The sequence below is a fragment of the Gopherus flavomarginatus genome, chromosome 4 (assembly GCF_025201925.1).
Source record: "Gopherus flavomarginatus isolate rGopFla2 chromosome 4, rGopFla2.mat.asm, whole genome shotgun sequence".
NCBI classification, from domain to species: domain Eukaryota; kingdom Metazoa; phylum Chordata; order Testudines; family Testudinidae; genus Gopherus; species Gopherus flavomarginatus.
Window position 1 is genome coordinate 99,705,496 of NC_066620.1, and position 26,448 is coordinate 99,731,943.

Sequence of the window (26,448 nt, forward strand, 5' to 3'; positions counted from 1 at the left end):
TCTGCCACTGACTTCAAGGAGACAAGAAAAGGAGATAGAGGGACATGACCGGGAAGAAGGAGAGGAATCCAGGAGGCAGGGGAGAGGTGGCCAGGGGATTTAAAGGGCCATGGATTGGTGGAAGAGAATGGGGAGGTCACACAGAGAAGTGCTGTATGGAGCCAAGCTCCCTAGCCTTGTAATGGGAGACTCTAGAAGAGACAGGAGAAGGAGGGGAAGCATGGAATAAGGACTGGGGACTGGTGGCAGGGAGTGAAGAGATTTGAAGGGGACTGGGGCATAGGGAAGGATTATAAAAGGGAAGCAGGGGACAGGGGTCATGGAGAAGATGTGCTAGGGACTAGAGGAGACATGGAGAGTAACAAGGGGTCTGGGAAAGGTAGATTTTTATTTACTCATGTTAAAATGAAACACAATTTTCTAAACATAAGAGTAGCACTGGGAGGAGAAAGGTAATTCCATTTTGTGGAGGATTTTAATAGGTCAAAAACTGGTTTTGTTCTGATTCAGATCAAAACCTGAATATTTCAAAATTCACCACACAAGGGAACAGTGTGTGGCTCCAAGTCAATTTGTCTGGTGGGCTGCCCTGGAGCCTGAGAGCTGAGCTGGCAGGAACCCAGGCAGGTTTTGATTCCAGGCAGGCCAGTGTCTCTCAGAAACCTGCCTGAGTTCTATCAGAACTTCATCAAAATTGAACCTGTTTTGCTGGAATTTTTCCAAGTACCTCTCCATAAGACTTGAAGTGCACAGGCCCTGATTCAAAATAGTACTTTAAGCATCTGATTAGGTCAATCCCTTTTCACCAACGCACTTAAACAAAAGGTTTTACGTTAAGCATGTTCTTAAGTGCTTTATTGAATCATGGCCTTAAATTTTCAATGTGGTTAAAACCTTGGCTCTTCCCCTCCGTTGTTCACAATCTTATACACCAGCCAAGTACCCCCCACTATATACCTTTGAAGAACATCCAGAAGCTACAGCTGGTGTAGAATGCAGCTGCCTATCTTCTTGCTTAGTGGTGTTAGCAGAAGAGTCCGTTACAACAGGCTTCCTATTTGCTCCTAGATGTAATTCAAGTTGCTGCTGACTCTTGCCCTTTAAAGCTCCATATGATTTTGGTGCTAGCTGAAAGACTGCCTCCCTTCCTGTGTGCCATCTGACATCAGCTGAGTAACAATGGTTAAATCTGAACTGCTGGTGATGGTGTTCTCCATGGGGTCCCCTTAGCAATGCAATTATTTCATTGCAATCACTGGTTTCACAGCCCCTGAATTTTTTGTCCTCCACTGCATGGTATAAGATCTTCCTCCCTTTTCAGGTTTTTGCCTAGGGTACTGATTGTGGGGTAGGTATTCAGTTTATGTTGTGAGGTAGAAATCATCTAATATTATCATTGATTAATTAAATGTTTATGATTTAAAATATTGTACAAACTCCAGGCACGCTAGAGTCAATCAGCTGCTTCTTGATGTCAATTGGATTCTTTCCTTTGGCTTCTATGGATGTTGGATGGGGTTCTGTATGATTGGAACATTTTATAAATGAAGGCAGAAAAATCTCATTCTTATATATCAGTACTGCTGTGGCTGAAATAATGCAGTACATAGCATTCTATGTCATGTCATAAGAGCTTTCTTGTCTTGCAATTGCAAGTCAGCATCGCTGTACTGATAGTTCTGTCACAGGAGAAGGGACAAATATCACTGTCATTTTTTGCCCGACTGAACTGATACTTTTATTTGTTGCACTACAGTATCCTTCCTATCATTCTCATCTATCATCCTGTAAACATTCTCTCTCATATTTTAAATGTTCTTCTAGCTTGGATTTGAACTGTAAAATTGCCAGGGCTAAGTGGACTGCTTTGCATAATATAAGAACTTATCTTCAGCCAAACTTTTTGTGGTTTTAAAACAAACAAACAAAAACAACCTTTGATCAACTTTTCATTTATCTTTGATCTTTAATTTCTATGCACCTTTGAGCTTCTGGTTTTGGGTGTCGGATTATCACAACAAAAGCTTTAATGACAATATTTTCAATCTGACTGAATCATGAAGTAACACATTTTAAAGCACCCTGTCACAATGAAGTTTAAAGAGCAATTTCTAGCCCAAAGTGGTCAGAAGGGTTTGCATAAATGTCTGACTTTGGTTAGACATCTAATGGATTTATTTGAGTTTAGGTGCTTGCAATATAAAAGTCAATGATAGTGCACTATGTACTTTTGTAGTACATTTCACACTCATGCTGCTTCTTGAAGAGTACCCCATGGAACTGTGCTCGATTGGGCATGTAATTTCTTAGTGCTAGTGGGCTAATACAACTGTTTGGTCTAGGACAGAAGTGTGGCTGATTCTCTGATTTCTTAACTACTCACTTTCAAATAGCATGCATCAGTTCTCCAATTACCAAGAATGCACAAGCCAAGTTAATTGTTCTTTCACTTTTTATTTTTGTAGATAATAGCTGACCTGAAAAATATGGTGCTTATCTGATTTGCTCTATGGGCTCTGATAAGTTACTTTATACAAAGAAGTGCAGTGGGTGCCACTCAAAAAATACCCCATCCTGATGTGACGTTACCATGGTATTTGTCATATTCTCTATAATAAAGTAGGAAATACCACATAAACTGTAGTAAAGATAACAACCAGTGGGGTATGCAAGTGTTTGTATATACTGTAAGTACAGTAATTGATGACTGAAGGATGCAGGTGTAGGGTTATTATGATTAATTGGCAGGTCTATTTTATTGTAGGAATTTTGACAGTCCTATAAGTACGTTACTGATTTGAATGTGCAATACTTAGTTTAATTCATGTGAATCACTTAGACAGGAGACATAAAATCTAAATAAATAAAAAGTTATATAAATAAACAAAAAACACTTGCAACGCCACTTTTAAACACTCAAAGTATTTTTATAGGTTAGAGAGAAATATTATTATTTTTATTTCTATTACAGTAGCATCTAAAAGCTCCATCCGAGATGGGAATCCTATTGTGCTTAGCAATATACGCACAATATACACACACATAGTGGAAGACCGTGCCTGCCCTGAAGAGCTCACAATTAAAATAGACAAGAGAGAAAAAGGCTGGAATGGGGAAACACAGAGAGGTGAAGTGACTTTTTCCAAAATTACACAGCAGGTCAGTAACAGAGCCAAGAATAGGACACAAATTTCCTAACTCCCAATTCAGTACCCTATTTCCTGCACCATGCTCCCTCACCAAGATTCTGATTTCAGATACTGGTGCACACTATCTTAATAACAATGAGAAAGATGAACAGGTAGGTGTCTAAGGACAAAATGTGGTTTGTTATAAGCAACCTTGGTTCTTGAAGCTAGGGGGTAAGTTAGTATATGGAAGCAGTAATAAGATTTTTTTTAAGAATAACTATATAGTTTTTGCCATAAAAAATTGGGTATTTCCTCCCCACAGTAAAGTTCATCCCAGTATTTATGGTGTTTCCCATCATAAATACAGGGAATATCACAAATAATGCAGTAATGGTATAATTAATATGATAAGAGAAGTTGTTTTTAATAGTGGGCACTGTAAATGCATTACACCTGCTCATATATCTGCCCTTGTTTAAAAAATAAAACCCATAAAACACACACGCAAAGCTACATTAAAAGAATGTTAAGATTGCAAAATCAAGCACTCAAAAGACAGAAAGCGCTAGAAGGTGCCCGAGCAATATTAATTCCGCCCCCCCATGCGTATGCATTATGATACAGTCTTTAATTACATGATCATATAGTATTGTTTCCAGGGGCCCCCTGTTTCATTCACTGCACACCTTTCAACTTCTGCAAATGAGACAGGGGCCCTACAGGCAACAGCCTCCTTCAGAACACAACCTTGAATCATCCCCAGAGCATTTCTATTCAGTGCACTGAATAAATTAGAAGTTTCCCCACTCACAGTCCCAGTATCTCCCCACTTCCTGAGCTCTTTGTCTCTCTTCCTCCCCTGTCAGCTTCTTATCCCAGTCTTCTTTCACAGCCAGTCCCAATCTCCATTCACAAGGGCCCAGTTTCCATCCTGCAAATCCCAGTCCCAGCCACCCAGTCTAGCAGGCTACTTGTCCTAATTTACTCCATAAGCTGCTCCTCCCACCTCAGGTTCTTCTCATGTCCCCTCTGAATTCATGTCAGGCTGTGTGCTCCACCACACTGCCTGGATGCCAGCATGAGAAGCAATGAGAGCACAGGAGAGACAGCCTCCCTTCTCTCAATTCCTGCACTCAGTGCCACGGCAACCAGGAGCAGCAAGTGCCAGGAAAGTCCTGGGAAACCCCTGCAGCTCTGGGATGGAGCATGCTCAGTGAAGATGGGATTTTCAGGGAGTTTAGCTGCTGAATTCTAAATAGTATCTACTGAGCATGTGCAAACTGAGATTTTTCAAAGGCTTCCAACTTGGCCTAATTTGAGTGGCTTTGCATGGGAACTGCAAAAGGCACATGCATGACACAAAGACCACCCCTGCCAAATGTCAAACCCTTACTCCAAACCATGGAGGTACTATGACCTCTGTTTTAAACTTGTGTAAGGATTTTTTAAATAAAGCAAAACAATGGATTTTCCTCTAAACTTGTGCTCAAAAATGGATGAACTGTTTTAGCTGAAACTTCACCCCCCCCGATCAGCGGAGGCAGACATCTGATATGGAAGATTTGAGCCCAAGCAGTTACAATTTGGCAAAGTTATAAATAAACTGAAAAAAACCCCTCTTATAATGGGAAACATTAGGAAACATTAACCATAGGAGGTGGTACTAGGCCTGCCTATAATGCAACTAATTTTGAGAAAGCATCTAACAGGGAAATGAGAGCAGTCTAATTTGAGCCTTTTCTGTATATGCTAAGCCTGTTTTTCAAGATTAATCAATCAAAAATACCTATCATCTGCTTATTTCAAAACAAGCTACTCCATCATTCCCTCTTATCTCTGTGTCTGATAGGAAATTGAAGAAATTATAAAGGATGGTGGTTTGGATTAACGCACTTCACAAATGCTACACAGCCTGGCACAGTAGCTCACTATACTTAAGTGGTTTGGGCTGCTGATTGCATTTCACCCTGAGTTCAGCAAATTCTCTGTTAAAAGAGTGATTTCAAGGAACATGAGTCTTTTATGTGTGACTGTGTTGGAAGGTGAACAAACCGCTACATGGAAAAATACAGAATTCGTGTGGAGGAACTCTTGCCTGAACTGCAACTGCAGGTTTCTTACAGCCTTTATGTGGTGCAAGAAAATGAAAGGCCTTGGTTTAGTTTGCAGGGGTTTAGTTTATCACTAGGACTGTGTGAGCAGTGGGCAAAAAGCCCTGGAAATACAGGCTGTAATTGGTATGTGTGTGTGTGTAATTGGTGATTTGGGTGTGGGAGGAGATGTATTCTATTATTCAAAATCTATTATTTTGGGCAAACCTTGGCCTAGTTTTGGGAAAATGTCCTGAACCTAATGCTGTTCACACAGCCCTGCTGCTCCCCCACCAGCTGCCCCAAACTCCCACCCCTACACCTTACCTCAGATAGTTTTGTAAGGTATGGAAGGGGACTCTGGGGGTAACTTTTCCTCCTGCTCTGTCTCAACAAGTGCATAAATGTACCAGGTAGCAATGGGTCATGAGCCTAGGAAATACAATTTCTAAGTAGTGAGCCTGGTTGCTGAGGGGTGAACAGTTTAAGTATCACTTGGGGGAAACTCCCCTCTGATTGGCTTTCTTCCCCCACTTCCCTGCCTCCTGGATAAGAGCAGTCAACCGGAGCTCCTGCAAGAAGCAGGTTGAGATCCTCTTCTTCCCCTCAGGAGCTACTACCATTCTCACAGGAGGGGGCAGAAAGAGCCGGGCAGCTCAGGGCAATTCTGCCTCTGCCTCCTTCTTCTCTTTCCTCCAATGAGCAATGGGGATGGCTCCTCTGCTTCACTCCCTTCCCCCTCCCTTGCTGCAGCACCAGGTCTGGGAAGGGAGCAGGGGACTCTTAAGGCCTGAGAGAGGAGGGTGAAGAACACCAGGAGCCTTAGGAGGGCAGAGGTGATACGAGGGGGGGGAGGGGGCGGGGGGACAAGAAATAAGTGACAGGGGACTGGGAGGCACAATAGATGTGAGAGCTGGGGGGAAAGGATTGATGTTGGGGGTGGTGGGCAGAATTGATGTTGGGCTTATTGGACAGGGAGATAGACTCCCCACTTTTTTCATACCACTTTAAGCACTTCCCTGAAGCCAATGCTCCCCCCCACAAATATTTAGGGGTAGCTGGATGGCTGTAAACTCACTCTCCAAGTAGATTTCCTGAAAGGTGGCATTGTGCAAACAATGGTCTCTACATAGTAAAGAATCTTCCTGGGGAAGGATGCCCCTGCCTGTTCCAGTAGAGGAGAAAAACTGGTTGTATCGCCAGCTCCATGGTTTCCCTCCCCTTTCCAGGTTGGTGGGCCAGCAGGCCAGGTCCACAATCCCCACCGCACAACAAGGGATAGAATTTTGTGGGAGAAGAGCTGTGCCAACACTTTTGATGTTGGTTTCCACAATGTTTCACTACCATTCTCCTTTAGTGGATAAAAAATCTGATTTGGGGGTTGGAGGAGGCAGGAAAGAGTGCTGAGAAACTGGGAGTGAAGAAGATGGGAAAGAAGAAAGCACTGACAGAGGCAGAGGAGATCAGCCAAAAAAAAAAAAAAGGATCTATAGAGTCATTCTCATTCTTTGATTCAATGAATACGTATCGTTTGATAGTTAAGGACGTTCTCCTACCAGCGAAGAGACTTGGGTTTAAATTCCTATACAAGGGCAGGGTTTTGAACCTGTCTCTCCCACATCCTGGGTGAATCTTTAACCACTGAGCTAAAACTTATAAGGGGGGAGGAGATGGAATTACCACTTCCTCTCCACTAGTGTTTTCTGCAAAAAAGAGGAAGGGTGCCTAACTCCAGGAAGGGATTTACAGCTGTGAATCCCAAATAGAGATAGGTGCATCCCTCTGGTGTGGACGTAGGCACCAAAATCCCTTTGAAGGGAAGGGTTTAGGCCCCAGCATTTCATATTGGCTAGCGTAAGTGGTTCCCCAGTCAGTTTGCTGGCTTTTGTGGATTCCATTCTTAGGCACCTAACTCAGGGCTGAATTTAGACACTGCAGTGCTCACTGTTGTAGTACCTAAATCCCTTCGTTGATATACCCCCAGGTCCTTCTGGTAAATCTGTACCAAAAGAAGAGCTAAAGGATAAACTGATGCTATAGAAGGTCATACAACGTCAAATAATCATAAAAGTATAAGATGTTTTTGAGGAAGAAGGCAGACAAAATCCTCCATAAAATTGCCACAAATCTCAGCCCACCTTCCATAGTGCATAATAACTGAAAACAGTCCTTTATTGATATTCTGTTCTTTCTCCAATAATAATCCCATTTAGCCCAATAATACAGTGTAAGAAAACATTGACTTTTTCTCCCTCGCTGAGCTTACAGTTCTAAACAAGGAATCAAACTCTCTTCAAACAATTTTCATTTCTTGAATCAGCATGAATCCAAATCATTAACAGACTACTTTTAAAAAAAAACAACCTAACAGTTCCTCTTGCAAACTTTTGAGGAACTGAGTAGAATAAATGCAACATACGCAGAAGGAATTGTTTTATTGTTTTTACTTCTGCAAACCCTGTATTTATTACCTTATCATTTAGTGTCTTATTTTCCAGTTTTGAATAAATGGTGTTACTGTTAATGACAAGCAAACATTTAAAACAAGAGTTCTCAATCTTTCTAAACCTGTAACTTTTCAGACTACCTATTTTTGTCTCCCAATATCTGATGTGCTTCTACCCCTGTGATAAACGAAGGGGAGGAGGGTAGCTCCCTTTTATGGACCCAGCCAGCCAGTTAGCTATAAAATCCGTTTAGTAACTGTTCTCTACTTCCTTTACCTGTAAAGGGTTAAAAAGTCTCCCTGGATAGGTAAAAGGAAGGGAGTTGGCACCTGACTAAAAGAGCCAATTGGAAGGCTAGAACTTTTTAAAATTGGAAAAAAAAACTTGCCCTTTTTCTGTCTGTTGTTGTTCTCAGGGAAAAGCACAGAAAGGGCTGCAGTTATGCTGTAAGAGCTTAGAATCATAGAAGATTAGGGTTGGAAGAGACCTCAGGAGGTCAGCTAGTCCAACCCCCTGCTCAAAGCAGGACCAACACCAACTTGGAGCCATCTGAATCATACCTAGAAATGACTGACTTGAAACCCCCAGATATGTAAGTAGATCAGGAAATGTCTAGGAAGATGCAATTAGGTTTATTTATTTTTATTTCTTTATGGCCTGTGGACTTCTCTGTGCTAACCTCAAATGCTTTTGTTTTGGTTGTAACATTTAAGCTGGACCTCAAGAAGGTTATTCTTGATGCTTAATTATTGTAAGTGAGTTTTTTAAATCTAGAAATAACCTGAGTTTTCAAATGTATTTTCTTTCCTTTTGTTTTGAATAAAATTTGCCTTTTTTAGGAACATGATTGGATTTTGTGTCCTAAGAGATTTGTGCACATGTTGCTAATTAGCTGATGGCAATAGCTGATTTCCTTTGTTTCCTTTCCCAGCTATTCCCCAGAATGGGGGTTAAAAGGCTTGAGGATACCCCACAGGATGAAATTCCCAAGTGCACCTTCCTGGGTTCTCAAAGGGGTTTTTGCACTTGGATGATGGCAGCATCTACCCATCCAAGGTCAGAGAGAAGCTGCAACCTTGGGAGTTTAATACAAGCCTGGAGTGGCCAGTATTAATTTTTAGAATCCTTGCAGGCCCCCACCTTCTACACAAAGTGCCAGAGTGGGGAATCAGCCTTGACAACCAAATCATTTAAACCATTTCAGTCAAAAAGAACCAAGACATGGCTCTCCTGCAATGGAGCTGGCTACATATGGTGTGGTGGGGAACATGTTGAACCCTGAAAAGAAGTGAAGTAAATTACTTTCCTCAAGCTCCCAGTGCAAGAGGGGTGCCTGGGAAGGAATATTGAGCCACTGTTCCAATTTACCATCTCATTAGCAGAACTGAGTTTAAAGGTTCATGCTAGCCCTGTATAAATATAGGCTCTTAATATTTTTTGTAGGAATAAATCTGTGAAACTCCAGCCAGTACTTTCAGATGCATTCAAAATCCCTTTAATCTGTAAACCTATCATATGTCATGGTGTATTAATGAACTGACAGCAGGTAAAATCAAAACCTAATTCACCTATGTTTTAGGTGTTCCTTCTAAATAAAGCAAATCATTTTTTCAGGCTTCATTTTGTTCAGGATATATCTTTTGGATTTTTTGAACAATTGGACTGATGATGATTACACTATCTTTTGTATTTGTGCTGAATTGCCGCCATAGTAGCTAAAATGTTGTGTTTCCTGAAGAATATTATGCAAAGCCTGCATAATCCTGTTACACACTAAAAAGCTCCATTAAAGGATGTTTCAAAGTCAATCATTCAGAAGTTAGGAAATGGTAGATGTTTGGTTGCTTGTGTTACCTTAATTCTGTCCCTCTTGTGCATCCTTCCGTGTCCTGACTAAAGCAAAGTTCCTGGAAAAATATATCTGATCATGTAATTAGAAGACAAATTAGATGCACAAGGGGGCTGATTTACATTTTCATGGACAACCATAACTTTTGAATGCTCGATGTTTCAACCCAAATAGTAACTTTATCCATATTTTAATGTAATTTTCTAATTTTTTTAAAGAAAAAAAGAAATACCAAGCACTGTTATGTGCCACTACAACAGCTGCCTCACGTTGCACATCATCAGTTGAACCCTGCAACTTCAACGTCACATCACAGACTGCTATGGGACTGAGTACATTAGCTGACCGCAAGAGAAGGCTGTTATTGCAGAGTGGAGGATAGAACACACGGTCCCGTTGCTGGATCCTGGGGTGCTTGTGGGAACCTGGCCTAGCACTCGTTCTCTCTCTCTGTACCCTCCCAGGAATTAGGAGAACTCCTTCCCAATAAGGTGCTCCCAGAGGGGGATGGGGTGATGGTCTGGATACTGGAGGCAGGGGGTAGTTGTGGGAAGCCTGGCCTGGCTCTCTGTCATCTTCTTGGGAGTTGGGGAAGCTGTACCCCTGTGGGGATGGGAGTGGGGGTGTAGAAGAGAGAATGAAATAGGCCACAACAGGCTGCTGAGTTGAGGGCTGGGGGAATCCCAGCCAGGATCCCAGGGATTTGGGAATTGTTTGTACATGTTTCTCTAAAGAAGAATCCTGAATGTTAACATTCCCTTCCTCTCTCAGGCCTGGTCTACACTAGGCGTTTAAACCAATTTTAGCAGTGTTAAACCGATTTAACACTGCACCCGTCCACACAACGAGGCCCTTTATATCGATATAAAGGGCTCTTTAAACCGGTTTCTGTACTCCTCCCCGATGAGAAGAGTAGTGCTGAGATCAGTATTACCATATCGGATTAGGGTTAGTGTGGCCACAAATCGATGGTATTGGCCTCAGGGCAGTATCCCACAGTGCACCATTGTGACCTCTCTGGACAGCAATCTGAACTTGGAGGCACTGGCCAGGTAGACAGGAAAAGCCCCGCGAACTTTTGAATTTCATTTCCTGTTTGCCTCGCGTGGAGCTCTGATCAACATGGGTGGTGATGCAGTCCCAAATCCAAAAAGAGCTCCAGCATGGGCCGTACAGGAGATACTGGATCAGATCGCTGTATGAGGAGGCAAATCTGTTCTATCAGAGCTCCATTCCAGAAGACGAAATGCCAAAGCATTTGAAAAAAATCTCCAGGCTATGATACAGAGTCCACAGCACAGTGCTGTGTGACAAGCATAACAGAAAGCCAAAGAATCAAATGGACGCTCATGGAGGGAGGGAGGGGGTACTGAGGACTCCAGCTATCCCACAGTCCCCAGCAGTCTCCGAAAAGTATTTGCATTCTTGGCTGAGCTCCCTATGCCTCTAGGGTAAAACACATTGTCTGGGGTGGTTCAGGGTATAGCTTGTTAATTTACCCCCCTCCCCCTCCGTGAAAGAAATGGGAAAAAAATCATTTCTTGACTTTTTTCAATGTCACCCTATGTCTACTGCATGCTGCTGGTAGACGCGATGCTGCGGCAGTGAACAACAATATCCTCTCCCCTCCACTCCCCGGTGGCAGATGGTACAATATGACTGCTATCCGTCGTCATCATCAGCCCATGAGTGCTCCTGGCTGGCCTCAGGTGAGGTCGGCTGGGGGTGCCTGGGTAAAAATAGGAATGACTCCTGGTCATTCCCAGTAGATGGTACAGAACGGCTGGTAACTGTCTTCATCATAGCAACTGGAGGCTGAGCTCCATCAGCCCCCTCCCCTTCATGTGTAAAGAAAAGATTCTGTACTGCCTGGACTATCATAGCAGTGGGATGCTGGGCTCCTCTGCCCCGGACCGTTTAATGTCCTGCCTGGACTATCATAGCAGCTGGAGGCTGTCTCCCCCTCATTTTATCTCACTAACAATTCAGTGTTTCTTATTCCTGCATTCTTTATTACTTCATCACACAAATGGGGGGACACTGCAACGGTAGCCCAGGAGGGTTGGGGGAGCAGGGAAGCAATGAGTGGGGTTGTTGCAGGGGCACCCCCTAGAATGGCATATAGCTCATCATTTCTGCGGGATCTGACATGAAGCAGCTGTGCTGTCTGGTACACTGGTTCTCTAGTACACTTGCCCCATATTCTAGGCAGGACTGACTCTATTTTTAGATACCATAAAGGAGGGATTGACTCGGAAAGTCATTCCCATTTCTGTCTTTGCGCCCCCGGCCGACCTCAGCCAGGGGCACCCATGACAGCAGCAGACGGTACAGAACAACTGATAACTGTCTCTGCTATCTTGCAAAGGCAAATGAATGCTGCTGTGTAGCGCTGCAGTACCGCATCTGTTAGCAACATCCAGTAGACATATGGTGACAGTAAAAAAAAAGCTGAATGGGCTCCATGGTTGCCGTGCTATAGTGTCTGCCAGGGCAATCCAGGGAAAAAGGGTGCAAAATGATTGTCTGCCGTTGCTTTCACAGAGGAAGGAATGAGTGACGACATTTACCCAGAATCACCCGCGCCACTGTTTTTGCACCATCATGCATTGGGGTCTCAACCCAGAATTCCAAGGGGTGGGGAGACTGCGGGAACTATGGGATAGCTACGGGATAGCTACCCACTGTGCAATGCTCCAGAAATTGACGTTAGCCTCGGACCATGGACACACACTACTGAATTAATGTTGTTAGTGTGGCCGCGTGCACTCGACTTTATACAATCTGTTTTACAAAACCGGTTTATGTAAAATCAGAATAATCCCGTAGTGTAGACATACCCTTAGCTATCAGCATATCCCATGCATTTACATCATCCATAAGACATACAAATATTTGTCAGATCTCTGGGCACATGCCATGAAGTTTTTAATTTATTTTGTAGTCTTCTGGACGTAACTTGTATGCAGTTTTGAATCTGAAATGTGTGTAATGTGGAAAAACAAGCAACAAAACCCTCTTTTTGGAATTTCTGGGAATCTTTAATCTTAACATGTTGCTAAAACCTGTTCTGTCTTTTGATTACTCTGTTGTAAAGTAAATGTGCAGTAACCAAAGTTTATTACTCTTTTGTGATGTTAGCAGACAAAGTGAAAGCCACTGAGAATTCAATGAACAGTCATTCCAAATAAGTACATTACGTGTACTCCTAAAGTAACTGAATTCACAACAGTGGAATCATACTGTTAGTTTCAAGTTACTGTATATTATTAAATTATACTGCATATTTTGAAATGGCAACAGGAAGTAGTTGTATTAGATTATCTCTTTTTTGTGAGTTAGGGGGTAGCAATCATACATACAAACATATCCATAATCTTTTAACTGCAGCAGAACGCTGTGTGGTGTCTTTTCTATTTATTCTTTCTTGGTGCTTGGGACTGAAGCTGTGAAATATTCACATGACAAATAAACCTAGTGGGGAAAAAAGTTTTGACGGAATCATAAACATTTGTTTTTTTCACCTAAATGTGTTGTTACCATGAAAGTCAGTTGCCATGGCCCGAATAAGCTTTTTTTAAAACCATACTTTCCCTTTGATGGTCTGACATTGGGCTGCTCTGTGATAATTTATGAATATTGTATCTTGATCTTGATTTAAATCTTGATTTAAAATTGCCAGGGATTACCACAGCCCTTGGTAAGTTGCTCAGTGGATAATTACTTCACTGTTAAAATGTATGTTTTAAAATCTCTTTTCTCTAATTGCCTTGCTCTCACTGTTAAAATGAAGCAGTACATTGATTTGAAGAAAGCCATCTGGTTCCTGTATTCACCACCAGACACAAGGGGCAGCCTTAGGGAAAAGGCCCCCTGGGTGAACTTTCTTTGGCACCCTTTAAGTACTGCTCCCTCAGCGGCAGGCAGCCATTCAGCAGGCAGAGAAGCTGCAGGTGGAGTGACGTCAGCCCTGCACGTGTCATGCTGTTAGGGCAGAGAGGAAACATGTGTGAGCATCTGGCTCCTGCCCTGCAGCTCCCTTTATTCCCTTCCCTCGCTTCCCAGTGCTCAGTGTGAGTCCTGTTACCCTGCCCACCCCAGAGATAATTACATTCCCTCCCTTTCTGACACTTTCCTGGTGCTTCTTGCTTCTGCCCAGTGCTGTAAAGCATGCTGATTGAGTCTCGCAGCATTTCAAAGGAGCAAGCCCACAGGGGATTTAAACTCCAGTTGGCTGCAAGGTTCTGAAGGATCCTGTTTCACTGGTGGAGCCTGGCACCACGTGATGAGGTCACTCTGGATAAGTGGCAACCCTCTGCAGAGAGGAAGTGGGGCTCCCCAGCTCTGCCCATTTGACCATGGTGCCCTAGAGTTCTCTCATGTCACCCACCCAGAAGACTAGCCCTATTGGTCACACAACCCAAGTGCCAAACCCAGTTAGACTGGCTGTGTATTCACAGTTGATACATAGAGTACAGTAGCCAAGGGCTCAGTTTAAGAGGGGGAGAATTACAGATTTCCAAGCCAGAGGAGTAAAGGAATAAAGCCTGACACTTGAGGGTCTGCACTCAGAGAGAATATGGGTACAGCTAGTCTTGCAACTGTGACATCCACCCATGTCCAACCTCAATAAAATATATTACTTCTGCTACAAAGTTCTTTAAACAAATATTTTCTGGATCATCTTTCTGGACCTAGGCTGTTTTTTAAGATCCCAAAATGAACATCCAAAGCATCAGGGACAAAGTGTGGGTGAATCACAAAAGTTTGGTATTCTGGTTTGTTTCAGATATGCACCCAAAGTTCTGATGCTTTTCAGAACTATCTAAACCTATTGGGCCATATCCTGGCTCCTGCAACAATCTCTTTGTACCACTCGGGTGTAAACAGACCACAAAGTGGACTTAGCTGGTTTATGCCACCTTCCCTCTGAGTCCCCAGGATAGAGGGTGTCAGGTGTGCCTGGGGAAATGAGGCTGACCATTTTGTCCTCTGACTAGCCCCAGGATCAGGGGAATGAAGGATGACAAAGCAAATGCTGGGGGGTTGTTGGTTTGTTTTTAATGTGTTGTGATGTTTGTACTGAAACTCAAAAATCAATAAAAACTTTAATTTTAAAAAACAAATAAGAAACACCACAACATTTGCTCTCCCTCTTCCCCAAATCTAAGTCATATATTGCTCTCAACTTGGCTAGACCAGGATCCCTTGAGAATTGGGCTCTTTGAGTTTCCAAAGTGGGCTGGAAATGCGTGAAAACAGTGGTCTCATAAGGCATCTGAGACTTCTGCTGGACTAAAAGATCTTGAGGTTGGCTTCTTTCAGTGAATTTAGGCACTTCCGGTTCCAGTCAAGGCTAGAAACCAAAACCGAAAAAAAACCCCACACTTACTGAAACATCTCAGAAATTCAAAGTCTCTGTCTGACATTAGTTATGGTGAAGGAAGTAAGAGCCATTTTACCTGAAGAGGTTTACCCATGTGCATCACAGACCTCCATATGGGCAAAGCAGAATTCAGGAGTAGTAAAATCCCACCCTTTTTGAAATGTAGAGCTTGATTCTTCACTGCCTTGAACCTGGTGCAGTCATTTTTACCTGTGCAAAGTGAGTGTAAGTTACTAGCATCCTAAGTTGGTAATGTGTTACAGCCACCTTGGATAGTTGTAAATAGTGACAAGACAGTGAAGAATCAGACTCCTTCATGTGCACGCAAGACTCAGGTCTTGTGCAATCCTTCCACTTGGCTGGTGGCTAGAGACTAACAATGTGGAAACAAAAAGTCACCAGGATTGCAAATGACAACATTTATCTAGTTTCTGCTTGTGTGCATTTTTTTCAAAAATCTCCTTTAACCGTGAGAAGTGATAACTGAGTTTCACCCATCTGATCCCCAACTCTGAAAGGCTTAAAACATGTGTGGAATTTATAACAATGGGGTAAGTGAAACTGGACTATGTTAGGTACCTCTTCAAGAACAAAAGGTAGGTTCATCCTTGAAATACTAATGCCAAATTATTGTGCCAGAGGAATTTACAGAGCAAATATTGGATGTTTTTCAAAGGCTGAGATGGAGAAGGATGGAATAGCTATAGGGTTGTATGAGTTTATTTTTTAGGCTTCTAATCTACCCCACCTAATTAAAGAAGCTTTTCAAATCACATACTCTTTCAGATTAAAATGTCATAAACATGGAATGGATCCACTGATCAATAGTTAATTGGAAGGATTTCTTCTAGTCCTGAACAATTGTTTATAGCAGCAGTAGGCTCAGCTCCAGCCTAAGACTATAAATTGTAACCAGCACAGACAGCTGTAACAAATACAAATAAATAATTGTTGCCATACCCCAAATGTAACAAATTTATGACCACTATTATTACACCAGTGTTCACAGAGCAGGTCTAGGGATCTGAGAGAGGGTTAGTGCAGTATTGCTGAACTCAAGCATTCAAAAATCATGAAACAGCCCCTAAAACTGTGAGATTAGCATAAAATTGAGATAGTTAAAATACCAAATTTGGGTTCTCTTTATTTGCCTTCTGGTCTTTGAGCTTTTAGGATTCACATTATCAAGTTTTTCCTTGCGGCTATGAGGGCTAGAAAATTATTCTAAAAATGACAGCTACGATTCTCATGTAATTATATGACTCCTGGAGATGGGGCTTTAAGAGTAACATTAAATATTGTGGGACTTCAGATAAAATAGTGAGAGTTGGCAGTACTGTTAAGCTGTTAGGGATACAGTCCAAGCCTAAGATGCTTATTTTACATATAGGGTATATCTACACTGCAATCAGAAGTGTGAGTGCAGCTCAGGTAGACATAGCTGTGCTAGTTTTAATCTAGCTAACATGGTTAAAAATAGCAGTGAAGACACAGAGGCAAGGGTTCAGTGTAAGCTAGCTGGGGAACAGGCATAACTAATAACTAATAGAAGCAGCACTGAAGTCTGTGCCACGGCATCTTCACAGCTGTTTTTAGCAGTGCCAGCTAGCTTAAAATTATGCCTACCCACCCATAATCACGCCATCAGTTGCAGTGCAGACATACCCATGAAGTCTGGGCTTGATTTGCCTGTCACTTCCATCATTGTAAATGTGGCAAAACTCTGTTGAACTTACAGCAGCATGAAACTGGTGTAAATGAGAGAAGAATGTGTATGTGAGGAAAGAGGATCCTTAGCTCTCTACTGCCTGTGGCAGTAGTGGAGCCCATATGTTTGTTCATTTTAATCCTAGTGGTAGGTTTATGTTTTCATGGTTATCTTTGCCAGGAAAGGAGCTAGAAAAATTAAGTTAAAAAATGCTGAGGTGCTCCTTCATGGGCCCTGTAGTAAGGTGGTGTGGCTCCCCGCCACCCCGGAGCGGAATGAGCCCATCCACGGGCGGGAGTGAGCAGAGCTAGGGATCTCTAAGCCCACCCTTCAGAGGGTAAGGCAGTGACCTAGAAGTATAAAGGCTCGGCCTCAGAGCTCACCAGAGGGCCAGCAGCAGGGGAGGCTAGATGTCTCCATCCAAGCCCATGACTGGGAAACCCCAATGGCCCAAGGTGCAGGCCAGGACTGGCCTGACTTGCCCTGCGGTCGCTACCCAGAGGAGTTGCCAGGCCTGCCGCTTGCCCAGTGCCCCGAAGACCCCCTGGTACTGGATCCCCCAAAGGACTCCACCCTGACTCAGGTACTACCTGAGGGGGGGTCTGGAAGTAGCCCGGGGGCAGCTGACCCTAGTCTAGCTGTAGCACTGCCAGAGCCCATGTCAGTGTGCTGCGGCCAGGACTCCACTGACACAGCAGTGGATCATCTACGATGGTTAGGGCCCCAGCGGTGATGCAGTGGAGTGGGAGGGTCTGCGTCCCCCCTGTCACCCGTGAGTTGGGTGGCAGTCTCCCCCTCTCCCAAGTCTTTGGAGGCTTGGGCTCATTGCTGCTGTTTGTACTGCTACTACTCAGCCCTGCCTGAGGGCCTGAGCACCTGACTCATTATTGCCCTGCCCTGACCCAGGGCCTGGGCTCCCTACTGCTTGTACTGTCACTGCCCAGCCCTGCCTGAGGGCCTGGGCTCCTGACTCATCATTGTTGCCCTGCCCTGACCCAGGGCCTAGGCTTATGGTGCTTATTTCAGTTACCGCAAGGGCTGCCGAGGGAGACCCCCGCGGACAGACTAATTCCCCCAAACGTCAACTGTGTGTAGTGAGCCAGTGTGGCTCCCCACCACCCCGGAGAGGGTTGAACCCCGGCTAACCCTTGTACAGGCCCCAAAAGTCCACTCAGTTAGTAAAGACATCTGCTTTCCCTATCTTTCTCATCAGTGTTTAGCTACACACATGGGACATGCTAGCCTGCCTTGTTGCTACTTTCTGCATCATCAGATCAGAAGTAGCAAAAACAATTTTTCAAAGTAAGTTTGAAAAAGAAAAATGCTGATACATAAAGAAAATACATAATGTATCCACAGCTGCTTCTAGTGGGCAAGTGGCAAGATTGTTCATCGCTGTTTTTAAGCTTACTCATGGATGCACAGCTAGAGCCATTGTTTATGCATAGTCAGTTTTTATATATGGAAATAACTATATCTAGATCTGTTAGGTACAATTTTATATCCACTGCTGTCTTTTTCAAATGAGAATAGGTACTTGGGCACTGTGAATCCTGCGGTGTTTGATTCAAAAAATGTTCACAAGTTGGTTGATTCAGATTGGTTTTGCAGAAGTTTTGAAGTGAACCTCTGTGGGTTCACTTGGAGGATAGAGGACAGAGTTTAATGCACTTCATTCTCCCAGGGAAATCTCACCCCATACTTCATTCCTATCTGCTCTGCACCCACCACAAGGCTCTCTGATCTTCAATGTCTCCAGCAATTGTTGAGTCTTCTTCTAAGAGTAAGAACAAGAAGAAGTGTGCTGGTTTCCTAACAACTGCAACTCTTTGTTGGTATGGGTACTTCCACCTTTTCATGTTCTCTATATGTATAAATATCTTCTGTCTGTGTGTTCCATTCTATGCATCTGAAGAAATGAGCTGTAGCCCACGAAAGCTTATGCTGAAATAAATTTGTTAGTCTCTAAGGTGCCACAAGTACTCCTGTTCTTTTTGCGGATGCAGACTAACACAGCTGCTACTCTGAAACAACCCCATTGTAAGTTTACCACTTCTTTTATAAGTGTGGATTGAGGTTTTTGAATGCACTGACCCTAGGTCTGAACGGGATTGAGGCTTCATGCAAATATTTCACACAAACATAGTATGCAATATTATTTTTTACCACCTTAAAATATTCTTTGTTTATTTATTGGTAGTCTATTGCAATAGGTTTCCATCTAATCATCCAAGAGAATGAACTTGTTCAGACACTGGGTCTTGGTTTGGGTCTGTTTATATCAATATCTTTTTCCTCCTTCCTGATCTCTTACTCTGGATGGACACTACTTCCTGCATATTCTATGCCTCCTGTATCTATCTTCTTTATTTGCTTTTCTTTCATTCTCCATTTCTCTTTTCTGTTTCTGCATTAGCTATTTGTGGAACTGTCATAATCCACCAGAAGACCATCCCACAAATGTCCTCCTTCACCTCTTGTTTTTGTTTTGTTTATTCAGAAATCATTGGTGTTGGTGGCTCTTTATTTCCTCCTGGACAGGGAAGGCTAAGTGGGACATTTTATTGTTTGTTTTTTGTTTTGTTTGTTTCTGTTTTTTTAACCTATAAAACCTATAAACTCATGGAAAAGCTGAGGAAGACGGTGCTGATTGGCTGACACTAAATGGAGGTGGATGCTCATGGACTATAAAATTGATCTTCAGTCACTGTCCAAATAAATCTAGGTTAGACTTCAGTTTAGGCATGAAGTTCAATTTGAGCTAGCAATAAACTGAGTCTTTAGAAGGGGTGATGATCTAAGCAGATGTTATATGCACTTTTGTTACCTGACGTAAACTTAATTTATTTAAAGATATTTACAAATTAAAATATCCTATTCTAATATATAATGGACTCCCTGTCATTGATTTCAAATGAGTGTATGACCCACAATTCCACACTGCAGTGTAGTGCAACATCATATTGTCTGAGATCATCACAGGAAAATTGATAATATGAAGATTTAAATATTTCAAATGATTTTTTTTAGTACATCGTCCCTTTTCTCTGTAATATTATCCCTTAAAGGGAACTAGTTTGAGTTTATAACATGAATCATTATCTGTTAATAAAATAGTGAGAATTAGTAAGTCTGAATCTTGCCTCTTACACAATCCCACAGAGCCAACAATAACATCGACCTCCTAGTCCATAAGAAACAATAAAATAGATAAGAATTTTAATGGAAACTGGACCACAAGCTATTCTAATAGAACTCCCATTGGCAGAAATAACAGTTTTATTAATTGCTCTTTTGATGACTTCATTATTTAGTGTGCCAAAGGAGCAGAGGGTACAGTGACTATCCTAGGAGAGGGAATGCCTTTAAAAAGCAAACCTACAAATGGAAATAAATCTATAGCTGGAGCTTAGTTTGGAATGCTTCCTCCTTTTTCAATAAACATGGATTTTTGCATTGCTTGTTTCCCACTCCCAAGGGCATATATTTGTGTGATTAGTGAGATGGCAATCTCCATTTAAAAGAGTGTGCTTTCTGGAGAGAACACTAGAAGCTCCATCTAAAATGCTTTACTGAATCAGGATGAAATCATAGAACTTGAATATTAACCTGAAATAATCCCCTTCATAATTTTCCATAAACTTCACAAAATCAATCCTCTACTTTCTTAATAGAATATCTGATTTGATTTTCCTCTAGGTCAGCATGCAGGAAGGGTATGGAGAGGAAGGCAGCTGCACCACTGGGAGAAAAAAAGCCATTTTTCAGTTTTCCCATCCTCCCCCACAAAAGTTAGTTACATCACACCTATCTTTGCATATATTCATCCTCACTTCATTCCCGGACAAACATTCTCTCTGATGCTACATAGCTAACTGTGTGTCCGAGTGTTCTCTGTGGGCACATGTGGAGTGGAAGGCACCCCAGTATGTATGATACTTTTTCTTTAGCACAGACAGCAATACAAGAGGGATAGTTGAGATACGCTGGTGGTAGCTGCATTGGGCCTCGTGTTCGGGAGAAATGAGAACAATATGGCTGTCACAAACAAGCATGATGTACAGGAGGGAGAAGGAGAGAACTAAAGTCACCTGGAGTGTTTTAGGCATTGCAGTACTTCTTGCAGAACAGCTATGCTAGCAACCACAGGTGCCGGCTTCCAACTTTCCTCAGGGGTGCTCAACCCTCACTCAGCTCCAGGCCCTGCCCTCACTCCACCCCTTCCCTTAAGTCCCCACCCCCACCTTGCCTTTTCCAACCCCCCAGCTTCTTCCCACCCATTTCTGCCCCCTCCCTCGAGTGTGCCCCATTCACAATCCTCCCCACTCACTCCCAGCGCCTCCTGCCCACTGTGGAACAGCTGATCCACGGTATGTGGCATGCACTAGGAGGAGCTGATTGGTGGGGCTGCCAGTGGGTGGTAGGCACTGAGGGAGGGAAGGAGGGGAGCTTGGCTGCCAGCGGGTGCTAAGCACCCACTCATTTTTTTCTAAGGGTGCTCCAGTTGTGAAACACCCGCAGAGTCGCTGCCTATGCTGGCAACAAGCTCTCCTAATATGCCTATCACCATTTTAATTCCTTCTATCTGCTCTCAGGTTGAGCAATAGTAGAAAATAGGGCAAGGCGGTACTTCTATGGCCTTATGTACTCCATGTGGATGCCCAGAAAGACACTTATGATTGGGAGAGGGAAAACTGAATCTTCTGTGCCTTGTGGCAAAACTGATTATTCACCAATATTGGCCCTAATTTTGTCAGTGACCAGGAAGTGGGCAGTCATGCCTAATAGCTAGAGCAGGAGTCATGCCTAGTGGCTAGAGCAAGAGTCAGTATTCAGGAATTAGAGCCCGAGTCAGAACTGGAGTCAGAGACCAGGTGCTAGAAGCTGGGACTGGACAACAGTGGATGAATCACTCAATAATTGGTGCCCTGTTCTGATGATTCCCTCTGGGACACCTGGCATTGGCCACTGTAGGAAGACAGGCTACATGGCTAGATGGACCATTGGTCAGACCCAGTGTTGCTGTTCTTATGTCAGAGCCAGGTTACCTGAAGTGAAGTAAGGTGGGGGCAGGGCTGAAAAAGGAAAGGAGCTATCAGAGCTATGGGCAAATGCCTTGAGCAGCCACTGAACTGCTGCTGCTGCTGGGGTTAAGAGTCAGTCTGCTAACTCTTCCAGCCAAGCCACAGAGTAGCCAATTGGGAAGCCCACTGCAGGCTCTCCAGAGAGGGGCTCTGCTGGAGGCCCTGATTCCTGAGAGACTCTCTGTACAGGATTTTTGGAGGGACAGGCATAGGGCTTGATCCTACTCCCATTGAAGTCAATGGAAAACCTGCAATTAACTTCAGAGGAAGCAGAATCAAGTGAAGAGAGAGGGGAGGGTTCAGAGAGGCCAAGAGTGAGAGGGAGAAAGCAAAGCAAAAACAATGACCCTCTGGTTCCCTTTAAAGAAAAATATATACATGTAACTATTAAAAATAGTATTAGGAACTGACGTGTACATTGCAGCCTGCATCCCCATAATCTTCCCTGAACTCCTTCTGTTCACATCTTTATTATCTCCCAGAGTTTCCTTTTTCTTGTTGTGAACTTCTAGGAGTTTCCTCCTGTATCTACATACATGAGTAAGAACATAAGAATGGCCATACTGGGTTAGCTCAAGGTCCATCCAGCCCAGTATCCTGTCTACGGACAGTGGCCAATGACAGGTGCCCCAGAGGGAGTGAACCTAACAGATAATGATCAAATGATCTCTCTCCTGCCATCTGTCTCTACCTTCTGACAAACAGAGGCTAGGGACACCATTCCTTACCCATCCTGGCTAATAGCCATTAATGGACTTAACTTCCATGAATTTATCCAGTTCTCTTTTAAACCCTGTTATAGTCCTAGCCTTCACAACCTCCTCAGGCAAGGAGTTCCACAGGCTGACTGTGCGCCGCGTGAAGAAGAACTTCCTTTTATTTGTTTTAAACCTGCTGCCCATTAATTTCATTTGGTAGCCCCTAGTTCTTATATTATGTGAACAAGTAAATAACTTTTCCTTATTCACTTTCTCCACACCACTCATGGTTTTATATACCTCTATCATATCCCCCTTAGTCTCCTCTTTTCCAAGCTGAAAAGTCCTAGTCTCTTTAATCTCTCCTCATATGGGACCTGTTCCAAACCCCTAATCATTTTAGTTGCACTTCTGTGAACCTTTTCTAATGCCAGTATATCTTTTTTGAGATGAGACCACATCTGTATGCAGTGTTCAAGATGTGGGCATACCATGGATTTATATAAGGGCAATAAGATATTCGCCTTATTCTCTATCCCTTTTTTAATGATTCCTAGCATCCTGTTTGCTTTTTTTGACTGCCACTGCACACTGTGTGGACAGCTTCAGAGAACTATCCATGATGACTCCAAGTTCTCTTTCCTGATTAGTTGTAGCTAAATGAGCCCTCATCATATTGTATGTATAGTTGGGGTTATTTTTTCCAATGTGCATTACTTTATATTTACCCACATTAAATTTTGTTGCCCAGTCATTTAGTTTTGTGAGATCTCTTTGAAGTTCTTCACAGTCTGATTTGGTCTTAACTATCTTGAGCATAGAATATCAGGGTTGGAAGGGACCTCAGGAGGTCATCTAGTCCAACCCCCTGCTCAAAGCAGGATCAATACCCAGATCCCTAAATGGCCCCCTCAAGGATTGAACGTACAACCCTGGGTTTAGTAGGCCAGTGCTCAAACCATTGAGCTATTATCTGCAAACTTTGCCACTTCACTGTTTACCCCTTTCTCCATATCATTTATGAATAAGTTGAATAGGATTGGTCCTAGGACTGACTCTTGGGGAACACCATTAGTTACCCCTCTCCATTCTGAAAATTTACCATTAATTCCAACCCTTTGTTTCCTGTCTTAACCAGTTCTCAATCCATGAAAGGATCTTCCCTCTTATCTCATGACAACTTAATTTATGTAAGAGCCTTTGGTGAGGGATCCTGCCAAAGACTTTCTGGAAATCTAAGTACACTTTGTCCACTGGATCCCCCTTGTCCACATGTTTGTGATGGGGTAGCACTGGTGGACTCTAATAGATTAGTAAGACATGATTTCCCTTTACAGAAACCATGTTGACTTCACTCATGTGGGCAGTCACTGTGAATATCACAGGTAAAGTTACCTTCATGTATGAATGCTTTCAGAATTGCAAACTCTTTGGTGCTGGGATTGTGTTTTTACACACTGTGCAAACATCTTTCTATATTCATTAATTATATGGCCCTCATTACTGTAGGATCTGAGCGCCTCACAACATCCCTGTTTGGCAAGGAAGTGCTAATAGTCCCATTTGTACAAATGGGGAAACTGATGCATACAGATACATTGTTATGTCGACTTACAGAGTAAGCCTAGACTCAGGAGCAAACTCTAATCCCCTTCCATCTATCCATAAATGTATCTGACTTGGTCTAGTACTCCTTCTGGACTCAGGCTCTAGGACCTAGCAAAGGGGGGTAGTGGGAGAGTCTGAGCCTGAGTCTCAATGGGACTTGGGTCCCTAGTGCATCATTTTAGAATAATAAGAGAGGAAGGGACCTTGAGAGGTCATCTAGTCCAGTCTCCTGTACTCACGGCAAGACTAAGTATTATCTAGATCATCCCTGACAGGTGTTTGTCTAACCTGCTCTTAAATCTTCAATGATGGAGATTCCACAACCTCCCTAGGCAATTTATTTGAGTGCTTAACCACCCTGACAGTTAGGAAATTATTCCTAATGTCCAACCTAAACCTCCCTTGCTGCAATTTAAGCCCATTGCTTCCTGTCCTATCTTCAAAGGTTAAGAAGATCATTTTTTCTCCCTCCTCTTTTATAACAATCTTTTATGAACTTGAAAACTGTTATAAAGTCCCCTCGCAGTCTTCTCCTCTCCAGATTAAAAAAAAAACATTTTTTTTTCAATCTTCTCTCATAGGTCATGTTTTCTAGACCATTACTCATTTTTGTTGCTCATCTCTGGACTTTCTCCAATTTGTCCACATCTTTCCTGAAATGTGGCACCCAGAACTGGACACAAGACTCCAACTGAGGCCTAATCAGCATGGAGCAGAGCGGAAGAATTACTTTTAGTGTCTTGCTTACAACACTCCGGATAATACATCCCAGAACAATATTCGCTATTTTTGGACCAGTGTCACACTGACTCATATTTAGCTTATGGTCCACTATGACTCCCAGATGCCTTTCCACAGTACTCCTTCCTAGGCAATCATTTCCCATTTTGTAGGTACGCAACTGATTGTTCCTTCCTAAGTGGAGTACTTTGCATTTGCCGTTATTGAATTTCATCCTATTTACTTCAGACCATTTCTCCGGTTTGTCTAGATCATTTTGAATTTTAATCCTATCCTTCGAAGCACTTGCAACCCCTTTCAGTTTGGTATTATCTGCAAACTTTATAAGTGTACTCCCTATGCCATTATCTAAATCATTGATGAAGATATTGAACAGAACTGGACCGAGAACTGATCCCAGTGGAACTCCACTTGTTATGCCCTTCCAGCATTACTCTGAATCACTGATAATTACTCTCTGGGAATGGTTTTCCAACCAGTTATGTACCTGCCTTACAATAGTTCCATCTAGGTTTGCTGTGTGGATGTAGCTTGGGTCCCCCAGACTTGTGTCCTGAGAGTCCACCAGTGCTACCCCACAATCCCATGGACCAGTGTTCCCATTCTTTCTATCCCAAGACTAGCCAAGGGACTCTCAGGAAATGGAAGCAATGCCTCTGGTTCAAATACAGTCACTCAGTGTTTAACCCCTCCATTTTATTCTGCTGAGCTGCAAATAAAGTGAACAGTCTCCTGTATTAGCTATTGTAGAGATATGCTAGTGAAAGATTATAATGTAGAGAGGCTCCCCTATAAGGGACAGTATTATGGAGCTAGGCATTTTGAGATGTGCCCTGGAGGCAAGAGAGTGTCAAACGAAAGGGTAGCTCTGTACAGCAGTTTATCGTGGACATTCTCTAGGGTTTTTTTTGTCAATAAAAGTGTATTCCTTTCTTATTCACTGCTTTATTGTTTAATGTACCCTAGGATTATTGCATGGTGTCAGAAGTGCCAGGTGAGAAATAGACTGCAGTCATTTTGAGGTTAATTCCTGTGCCTAAAACTGAAAATAGGAGCACACGGGGCAGCAAACAAAAAAGAACAGAGGTGTATGTATATATTTTAGGAGCACCAGGGAGCTTGATAAGCTTAAGAAGCTAAAAAAGCCAAGAGAAAATGTTATAACCTCCAACCCCTCTGTAATTGTCTGGCAATGTTGCAGAGAACCGGAAAAAATTCAAACAGATATTTGAATTGTATTTAGTGGCCATAGGAGCAGAGGAGAAAATGTGATAATGTGAAATCATCAACCATTTTTCATGTTGCTGGGGAGGAAGCATTGGATATTTATATCAATTTTGTTTGAAAAAGATGCAAGCATGAAGTTAGGTAAAATAATGACCAAATGTGAGGAACGCTGCATGCCAAAATGGAATGAGACCTTTGAGAGACACAATTTTTTTATGTCCATGCAAAAAACTGATGACACCATAGAGCAATATGGCACAGGATTAAGGAGATTCAGTAAGACCTGTAACTTTGGAGAGTTGACGAAGTCTCTGTTCAGAGATTGTACTTAATACCAGAATTAAGTCTATGTGGAAAGAGAGAGACAGCTACATGAAGGAGATTTTTATGATAGAAAAAGCTTCCCAGATTTGTAGGACAGCAGATACTGTGAAAGCACAAGCCTAAGAGCTGAACTCACCAGAAGGATTTATCCATGT